This window comes from Momordica charantia (assembly GCF_013281855.1).
Source record: "Momordica charantia cultivar OHB3-1 chromosome 4 unlocalized genomic scaffold, Mcharantia_2.0 BLBB01000004.1, whole genome shotgun sequence".
Classification (NCBI taxonomy): domain Eukaryota; kingdom Viridiplantae; phylum Streptophyta; class Magnoliopsida; order Cucurbitales; family Cucurbitaceae; genus Momordica; species Momordica charantia.
In genome coordinates, this window is record NW_028275162.1 from 14,288,565 (window position 1) to 14,299,162 (window position 10,598).

The 10,598-nt window shown below is 41.3% G+C and overlaps 1 long non-coding RNA gene across 1 annotated transcript; it reads left to right on the forward strand.

Annotated features, from left to right (window-relative positions):
- Positions 1–6,513: 6,513 nt before the first annotated feature.
- On the forward strand, positions 6,514–10,261 carry LOC148211892 (uncharacterized). Its single transcript, XR_015790172.1, has 3 exons — positions 6,514–7,972; positions 8,059–8,098; positions 9,983–10,261. It is a non-coding gene; the product is annotated as an uncharacterized LOC148211892 (long non-coding RNA).
- The last annotated feature ends 337 nt before the right edge of the window (positions 10,262–10,598 follow it).

Below are 10,598 nucleotides of genomic sequence, written 5' to 3' on the forward strand. Positions count from 1 at the left end.
GGGCAATTTATGTTGCAACTCGTAATGGCCCGACCTTTAGGAACAAGGCCAAGTTATTACTATCCCTACTGCTCCCGAGATAATATCACTACTACTACTCCTATGGCTCATAGACATTTCTAATTGAAAACACTAAAAGCACGGAAAAACCAAGGAATAAAAACCGACCTCTGAAGGGAAGTGACGTGCTGCAAACCTCCAATAGAGAGTAGAAAAGGCTGAAAAATTAGAAATGAATACCCAATGCATGTTGTGGTATCTATAGGGATTATGTTTTAATCTCGCTGTCCACATCTGCCTCTCATGGCCCAGATCTCGTAGAACCTCAACAGCTAAGCACTCGAGTGTGTCGCCCTCTATTAGAGCGACGCTTCATTTATTGTCAAAACAGTCAGATGAACTCAGTCCTCGAGGTGGTTTACTTAATCAGATGAACTATAAACTAATCGCTATTATAGTGACACTTCATTTTACCTTGTTAAGCACATGAATGTGTCGCCCCATCATTCACTCTTTGATAAGACAAATGAGCAACTTATCAAACAACGAGCCAATTTTGTAAGATTAAATATGATGCAACACGTGGACCACTCACGACAGGTCGGTACCGACCTATAACTAACATATGAGATCCGATCTATGAGGTGGGGCTAACCTATGAAGTGCTTGATGGTGATTCCTACCAAAAATTGGACCAAGCTAAGGTTCTACCAATGATAACTCTCAATAAGAGTATTTTGTGGTTAATTTGGGCAATTTTTGTGTGTAAATGTGAGAGTCCTTTTCAAAAGACCATGGAAAATATAAGAAATCACTTAGTTAGGTCCTTGAGCTACTAGAATTCTCAACTCCCTCATTTGGAATCAATTATGCTTAATTATGGATGTTTTGTATAGGAATAGGAGAATTTGTTGAGGGCATGCAAAGTGCTTTCAAGGTTGTGAAAGTGTTGTTGGAACATGGTAGGAAGATGTATTTATGCTGGAGCCAGAAGCTGCTCAGGATGCTCTAGAGCGTGTGACTATGTAGTAATTTATTTGCACCAGTTTTACCGTGTCCGTAAAGCCTCCTAATGGTGCCCTAATTTTTAAGAACGCAATATAAATAGCAGAACAGTACCCAGCCGTCACAGAGAGCCCCAGAACAGAAAATCCATTTCGGCAACGAAATTAGAGAACATTCCTTACCCACTTTGAGGAGAAGCCAACGAAGAAGAAGTCGATCCTTACGTCTAACTGAACTGGGGGAATCTTCACTGCTGTTGAAGCTTCCTTACTTAATGGGCTACATTTATTCTCTACCCATTCTTCTCTTTTCTTTTGTTATGAACTAAACCCCACCTTCGGGAGGGATGAACTCGCTGTAGCTCTTGTTTATTTATGTTTTAGTAACTCATATATATTTATGTTGATTTAATAGAGGTGTTTTTATTATTTCATCTTACTGATTTTGTTTGGCCAACATTATTGGTTTGCTATGCTCACTTGAGGCTTGGGAAAGTCCTTGTGTTGCGTGTTTGCCTCTATTTGTGTAAGATTTCTCTCTTTGAAGTAGAATGGTGAGTACTTAGGGATGAGACTCACCCTTTCGTGTCTATAAACTGTTCGTATTGCTTGTTTAGTCTACAACGGGAGTTGGGGTTAAACATGTTTGGGTATCTCGGAAAATAGCCATGTCGATTTGGGCATTCAGCATTTTGAGTTTACAAGAGCATAGGTAGACGTGAGTGAGAGCATTCGAGTGATTCCCCCTCAATTTACCTTCATTTCGTATTTGCTTCGCATTTTCTGTCTTTTTTCCGTTTTCGGACGCTCTAGGGCAGAATCGCATAATGTTTATTGTTCTTGTTCATTTTTTTGTTGTTATCATTTACTGTTACAACTTCCAGATCACTCTAAACAAATTATTTTTATTTTACTTTTTGGTATTCTTATTTACTATTTCAAGTAAAACTGTAATCCCTGTGGTGACGACCTTGTTTTTATACTACAGTGGATTATTTAGTGTATACTTGCACCAATTTTCCTTTAGTTGTGAGAAATCGAACAAGTTTTTGGGGCCGTTGCCAGGGATTAAGTTTTCTTACTTGACTTTAGCAAATTAGAATACAGGACTTAAAGAGCTCTCTTAATCTTCTCTTATTGATTTGTGCAGTGAATGAACGATTTTCCTACTTTGGAATTTGAGTTTGACCGAGAAAGTGAACGAACTTTTAGAAGGTGAAGGGCCAAGCAAAGAGTCCAGCATAGAGAAGAAATTGAAATGAATCCACCAGAGTTGAGAGTAGAAAGAGTACAAGGGGTTGTAGCTGGAAGACATGCTCCAGCACCTCCTCTGAATGTTGTTATGCTCGTAGATGATATTGAGCAGGAAATTAGAGCTTATGCGGCCCCAGCATTCTATGACTTCAATCCTGTGATCGCAGATCCTATTATTGAAGCCGATAGATTTGAGCTGAAGCCCGCAATGTACAAACGCTCCAGACCGTAGGGTATTTTCATGGGCTTGCATCAGAAGATCCCCATTGCCACTTACGGTATTTCATGCAAATGGTGGACTCATTTAAGATAGAAGGAGTAACTAAGGAGGCTATGCGGCTGAAACTGTTTCCTTATTCATTGAGGGATTCTGTTGGAGCATTGTTGGATTCTTTACCTGCAGAGTCAATCACTTCATCGAATGATTTAGCGAAGAAGTTCCTGATGCAATACTTCCCACCATCGAAAAATGCGGTGCTTAGGAGGAAGATAAACAATTTTCGACAACTCCTAGGAGAATCTTTAAGTGAGTCTTGGGAAAGATTTTAAGGACTGCTCCAGAAGTGCCCTCATCATGGAATCTCACGATGAATTCAAATAGAGACATATTATAATGGTTTAAATGAGGTTACACAGTTGGTGATAGATGCTTCAGCGAATGGAGCATTATTATCGAAGTCGTATGTTGAAGCCTTCGATATTTTGGAAAGAATCTCGCGCAATAAGCACCAATGGTCAAAGTCCATGGCTGCTTCAGCAACTACATCTACGGGATTAATAGAGGATGCTGTCGTGGTAAATTTAAATTCAAAAATTTCAAAGCTAGCGACATTGTGATGATGAGTATATCGCACTCAGATGCTGGAGCATCCAAGGGTAAGGTAAACAATAGTGTGCATAATGTTTCATGCCCTTATTGCAAAGGAGAGCATCGTTTTGATGATTGTCCGGGCAAACCCAGCTTCAATGTTTTATTTGCATAATCAGCAGCAAAATAGGAATAACGTTTATGGAAACATTTATAATCCTAATTTTAGTTGGGACGGAAATCAATCAAGAAAGAATGCTGGAGCGGCTAGAACCAATAATGCTCAACATATCATCAGAAGGTACAGTACTCACTTGGTTTTTCTCGGCAGAATCAACAGGCCGCTTCAAAACATCTAGAGACTATGACCCTTGAGGATATGTTTAAAGAATATATGGTAAAGAACGAGGGTTATATGGCGAAGAATGATACTATTGTTCAAAGTCTAGCTGCATCGTTGGGGAATATGGAAGTGCAAATAGGTCAGCTAGCCACAGAATTGAAGAGTCGCCCACGAGGAGTGCTTCCTAGTGACACTGAACAGTCAAAAAGAGGTGGGAAGGAGTAATGTAAGGCCATTACATTGAGAAGCAAGAAGACATTACCTCCTGCCCATCCAAATGATCTGGGCTCCATGATGAATTAAATAAAGAAGAAGAAATTGAGGCAGATAGGACGCCTACAACCATGCCAGTTAAAAAAAGGACAAACCTCAGGGAGTTAGTGTGAATACTGAGCAGATAGTGGACCCGCAAGGCAACACAAGCAAAGAGGACAATGAAGTTGCTAAGATAGACAATGTGGGAGCATCCGTGTCCAAGGCAACAGAAAAGTTGAAGCATCCAGAACAGGCCACTGCTCCAACAACCACAATAGAATATGTTCCTACATTGCCCTACCCGAAAAGGCTGCAGAAAAAGAATCAAGATGGGCAAATTAAATGATTTCTTGAGGTACTTAAGCAGATACATATTAATATCCCATTGGTGGAAGCCTTGGAGCAGATGCCTACATATGTGAAGTTTTTTAAGGACATTCTCACAAAGAAGCGTAAGCTAGGTGAGTTCGAAACGGTATGTTTAACAAAGGAATGAAGTACAGTCTTGTCTAGCAAGATACCCGAAAAATGAGAGACCCAGGAAGCTTCACAATTCCAGTAGCTATTGGAGGTCAGAAAATTGAGCAAGAACGATGTGACTTGGGAGCGAGCATCAACTTAATGCCTTTATCGTTTACAAGAAGCTAAGCATGGGAGTGTTGGGTGTCTTGCCCTAAACTCGTAGTTTGTATTATGTAAAAACAAATGTATATTCAATAATGTTTTGTTCAATAAATTTGTTGTTGAAACATAGCATTGCATTGTCCAAATCCAATAAACTAAACATCCAAGGTTATTTGAATGTAATCGGGACAGTATATATACTGGGTATATATTTTATATACGGAGTATATATTTGATATACCCCTGATATATGAATGGATAATATCCCGTGAATAACGTAAAGGGTCTATAGTATATGGATAAGGTTGGGTACCTTATCCTGGCAACACTATGGATACGGCCCACTCTGTAAAGGTTACAGACGACTCGATCCAGGACGTTCGTGTGGAGACATGCGAGTGGCGGTATCCTGTACAATGAGTTTGTATAAGATTGGACCGCGAAATAGACAATCTTTAGATGTAACACCGTTAACTAATAGATTGTTATTTCTTAGGATGACCAGGCAACTCATTCTCAATCCTGAGTGAGTTATGGACTCTGCCCGTGAGGGCTCGTCCTTTGATCTGTATGAGTAAGAGTGGTCCGAGTCGCCGACTCAACATTCCTACCATTTTGGGGACGAGACCGAGTTGGGAGCTGGGAACATAACTTCACAAGATGGAATTCACTCCTCCCCGACTTTAGGGGAGTAGATGTGTAACGCCCCGCGATCTCTGACTCGTTTATTTTATGATTTAAAATTGTGCCTTTGGATTTCTTCCTTTTTCGTTAAGTGAAATTATTGAAACTTCTTATTTTGGAGTTTTAATTTTGTCTAATTTCGAATCAAGTCTATTTTTGTTTGATTTAGATAATTAAGTTCTATAATTTTGAAAAGAGATTTTAATTAAAACTTAATTAAACTTTTGGAAATTTAATTTTTCCTCTTGGGTTTCATTCTGGGTTGTTGTGAGTTTATTTTAATTACTGGAGTGTTTTCTTTAGGATTTTCGCTTCGGGCCTTAGATTTATTTGTTTTACTTTTGTTTTAGTTGAAGACCGTTGAGTTTACATTGTTTGAAAGTAGAATTTTAGTTTCTTCAAACCCATGGGCCTTCTATTAATTTAGGAATTGCGCTTTTAGTGTAAAAACAAAGAAAATCAAAAGGAAAACAAGTCAAACCCTAGCCATCTCTTTCTCCCCCTTTTCCCTTTCTTGTTGCAGCCGCCGCACCCCTCTTCCCTTCTTCCTATTTAGATCCGACGGACTCCTCCGACGAGTAGACGGCGACGGAGCACGTAGATCCGGCGACGCAAGCTTCATCCACGGTCGTTTTGTCCCCCACGAGTAGCGACGACAGATCCTGATCCCACGAGCTTTAGTTTTTCGCGTGCGGCGGTATTCCCCGAACAACATAGCGCTCCGGCGTTGGTCGGTTCTATCAACGGTAGCGTCTTGCGTCAGGATGCTCTCGTGAGTGTTGCGTCGGGTGTCGCGGTGGTGGAGTCGGGTTTTACAACTCTGATCTGTGCCGGTGGGTCCTCCACGAACCGGATCCAGCTTCTTCCCTCTTCGTTTTCTGCGGCACTTCCGGTGAGACCACGGCAGCGGCGACCTCACCCAGGCTGCGACAGTGGCGGCGGTGCAGCGATCCTTTAGCAGTGGCGACGGTACAGCGGTGTGCCTCGTGGATTTCGGTGGCCCGAGCTTAGATCCGGCGTTGGTACGGTGTTCCAACTACTGTCCACGGCGGTGCACGACAGACAGAGGAGTTTTGGTTCGTCCTCTGGCCTCGACGGCCCCGAACAGTCCGAATTCGCGAAGCCCAGCGAATTTGGTGACGTTTTCCGGCCTTCCAGTGACGTTCGACATTGACCCATACCCAAACGGAGCTTGGTTAGTGTTACCCACCCCTTTCCGGCATTGATTCGACTTACCCACTCCTTTTCGGACCCAAATCGTAGTTATCCATCACTTCTCGCATCGGACCAGCCAGCATAAGGCCTTTTGAACTCGGATTTGGGAGCTCGAACTTCCTCGGCGTTAACCCACTCCTAACCCAAGCTGTTGTAGTGTGAGTTAGTAGGTAACAACTCACTTTTATGGGATTTTGATTTAATTAAAGTGGTTTTAGTTAGTTTCTAACTTAAGTCTGGTTGCCTATGGTGTAGGAAATCCTTCGGCAAGCTTAATAACGTGTCAGGGCACTTGTGTAAGTAGTTCTTACTTGGGGGATGTTTGTTGATTGAATATGTATGAATTGTGTGGTGCTTTCGGTGTGTTTATTATTTATTAATATGTAAGTTATTTGTGTCATATGAATATTGGCTAATGGTTGTAAGTAGTTTCTTACTGGAGGGATTGGTTGTTGTGTGCTGATATGATATGGTTGTTTGCTCGTGTGCCCATGTGTGATACTTGCATGTCGCTTGTCGTTGTTATCCTTTAGTAAACGTCATTGTTGATATATCTTGGGAAAAGTATGTGGTTGTGTGAATAAATTGTAGCCAGGTAATCCTGGATGACTATTATTGAATTGCTATTATGTTTGTAACGCCCCGCGTTCTCTGACTTGTCTTTTTAGAGATAAATAGTGTCTTTGGATTTTTCCCTAAGCTGATAACTTTAATTCTTGGATTTTATAATTTTGAAATTCTAATTTTTGGCTAAATTAGAATTAAGTTTAATTTCATTGGATTAAGATAATTTAAGTTCTCGATCAGTGTAGGAGATTTCTAGTTAAATATTAAATTCATGGTCTTTGGGACTCTTAATTTCTACTTATTGGGTTATTATTCTTGGCTATTAGAGTTTAAGTTAGCTATTTTATTTCGGGTTTCTTGTTTTGGGCCGTTAGAATTATTTGAAAATAGAATTCTAGTTTCTTCTAGCCCATGGGCTTTCCATTAGAGTTGGGAGTTGGGCTTTTCATTTTTAAAACAAAGTAAGAGGATTCTTTAAGAATTGGGAACGTGGGCTTTTTGGTTTAAATGCAAAATAAATAAAATAAACAAAAGAAAACCCTAACTCACCATCATCTCCTTCTTCCTCTCCTTGTTGAGCCGTCAACCGCCCCCCTTCAAACTTTCTTCTCCGGCGGCCCTTCCTTCTCGACTACGCAGATCCTTGCACGGCGGCTCACGATCCGGCAGCCCGTGACAGCAGTGAAACCCTGCGGCGTTGAGACCCAGATCCGACGGACCCGACAGCGCGCGACCCCGATGCCCAACACCATGGCCCACGGCAATCTACTCTTTCGGCGGCTACCCACGAATCCCTCCGGTGTTTTGCGTCAGTTTTGCGGAGACCGAGCACTGGACGGTGCTGCAACGGCAGGTCATGGCATTCCGACGATGTTTGCCTCAGTTCATGGCGTCCCGACGTTCTTCAGCGGTTGAAATGGTGACGCAACTCCTCGATTAGTCCAGATCTGGTGCGTCCAGCCCTCCCCGACGCTAGCAATAGCTTTCCGGCCCGTTTGAAGTTTACTCACACCCGTTCGAAGCTCGTTTTTCGTTACTCGTCCCCTCCGGCGTTGGTTCGGCATTGACCCACCCCTAATCGAAGCCAAACCAGCGTTACCCATCACTTTTTGACATCGAAACAGCAAGCGCAAAGTCCTTCAAACTTGGATTTGAAAGCTCGGGCCTCCTCGGCATCGACCCACTCCTAACACAAAAGGTCTTAGAGTGAGTTAGTAGGTAATAACTCACCTAAACCTTGTTTCGATTCAAATTACATGTTTTTAGATGAATTCTAATCAAGTTTGGTTTGCTTTTGGATTTAGGAAGCCTTCGGCGAACTTGGTAGCGCATTAGAACTTTGTTGTAAGTAGTTCTTACTTGGGGGATGTTTGTTGATTGAATATGTATGAATTGTGTGGTGCTTTCGGTGTGTTTATTATTTATTAATATGTAAGTTAATAGGTGTTATTGAGATGGTTTCGTGCTTAACTTTGCTATACTTGAATATCGCATGTATTTAGGAGTTGTTGGGCATCATTTGAGAACTTCTCGTTGTTATTGTTGGGTTGCATCCTTGTTGTTTCTTTTGTTCCTTTCCTTTTACATATTAGGAAAATATCTTGTTTCATGATTATTGGATGTGCCTTGAAAGTCGCTGCTCGGTATGGTTGGAAGTGATTAAGCTTTGATGTTTGAAAGCATGTCTTGGGATTGAAAATGCACGTGATAGTTTTATGTTATTTAGTTTATGTTTGCTTAGTTGGAAGCTATGGGATTATTTTCTTGTTTTGTACGATGAAGAGCATGTTGGATAATTGTGTTTTGATTAGATGTGTGAATGGCTTGTCGATGCATTTGAAAGATTGGATTGGTGGCCTATCGAGTAATGAAAAGTAAGTAGACGAGGGGCAGGTGCGTGCGTTGATGTTTATTATTTGGTTGCCGTTGTGCTGTTTTATGATGTTTAATATTGATTTCGATACGTTATTGTGCAGTGTAATTCTTGTTTATGTTGGTTTATGTGCCTGGGTAGTGTTGCATGTCCGTCGGTGATAATAGTGGAAATTTTGTATTGTTGAGCTGCTGAGATCTGATGTGGAATGATGTATGTTGCAGGGAATGCTCGTTAAAGTGGACTTATTGTGGAAATGTTGTTGTCTGAATTTTGCATAAGATGTTTGGCGTGTCTGATGTGATTATTCATGTCTAGCAATGCTTATTGAATACTGATGTTGGATGATTTCTTTGAATGTTGGATATTAAATGTTTGGATGAATTGTGTTGGGCGTGTTCTTAAAAGTTTTCTGAACCGCTATGTGAAAAGTATGTTATGTGAAGCATGCCATAGGGTTATTTGTTGAAGCTTTTGTGTGCTCTATGTTGTGATCAGGTTGGTTGCTGTCAAACTTTGTGTTTTTGAGATCTGTGATGCATTCAAATCATACTAGTGGTTGTGTCGTGATGGGCGTTGTGGTGGTTGGTGTTATTAGGGAAGTAGTACTGAAATCCTGGTTGGACGCTAGAAATGATATGTGGAGTTATGAAAGTTACGATGTGAATAGGTGAGTGTCAGGGCCTCGGGTATAAATGGTCAAGGGCTGATACGTCACTAATTGGGTATCGAGGCCTCGGGTATAAATGGTCGGGGGTCGATACGCCAATATTGGATAAAGATGAGCGTCGAGGCCTCGGGTATAAATGGTCGGGGGTCGATGCGAGGAGTCTTTCAAAAGGAGAACTATTGGGGCCTTGGGTATAAATGGTCAAGGGCCAATAGATTGTAAGACATCGAGGCCTCGGGTATAAATGGTCGATGGTCGATGCAGAGTTCAAGGCCTCGAGTATAAATGGTCGAGGGCCGATGCTGCAGGGTCGGGGCTCTGGGTATAAATGGTCAGGGGCCGACTCTGCTCGAAGGAGTTAACTGTGGAAGGCAAGAGTAGCTGTGAGAAGCGTAGAGGTACTTGAGATGTTAGGGAGACTAGAGGTTAGTACTGGTAGTTAATGTGTTCCTGGTTGTGGTTGTCACCGAATTTTATAGAATGTGTCTATGGTTGAATGCATAATGTGATGAAAAGCATGACAATGAATGTTTCATGATTTGGTTGAGCATGATGTGTGTGTGTTGATTCTTTAATAAGCATGACACGTTGTTCCTTGATAAGTATGTTGTTTGTGCGTGACCCTTCAGATAAGGGCTGCTTACTGAGTACTGTGGTTGTACTCATCCCTCTTTTTCCCCTCCAGTTTGCAGGTATCGAGCTAGCTCTTGGGATGGTGATGGCGAGGATGAGGCTTGATCGGAAAGACCATTAGCTATGCTGCGTGAAATTAATTTCTTTTAGTTAGGATAGTTGTGGCCATTTAATCTTGTAGTTGAGTTGGTAGTGGTTGGTTTTGTTTAGTTTTATTGTCTAAAGGATGATTGTAAGGGTGCCGATTCATTATTCTATTAGAGCATTAACTTTGTTAGCCTCTTGAACTACGAGGTTGTAATCTACATAGGATATTTATGAATACATTTGTTTAAGTTGTTCGTACTTAAATTAGTTTTTTGCTTCATTGCCATTCGAGATGTTAAAAATTCATTTAGTGAATGGTTTATAGTTAGTAAAGGTTTCCTTGAAGGGTTTGGTTAACGTGAGGTCGGTATTAAATGGTTTATCTGTATAGGATTTGAGTTTCTCTTAAAACCTTAGTGTTGTTGTTCTAATTGTTCAAGCTCTCGTGAGTGTTGAAAATCAGAGTAGCGCAGCGGAAGCGTGGTAGTTCTATTGCTTAGTATTGTTGTGAAGAAAATTCTCTTGTTTATGTGAAAATTTTAGGTAGGCTTAGTAACGGTCCCTGTTTGGAAATGGTGAAA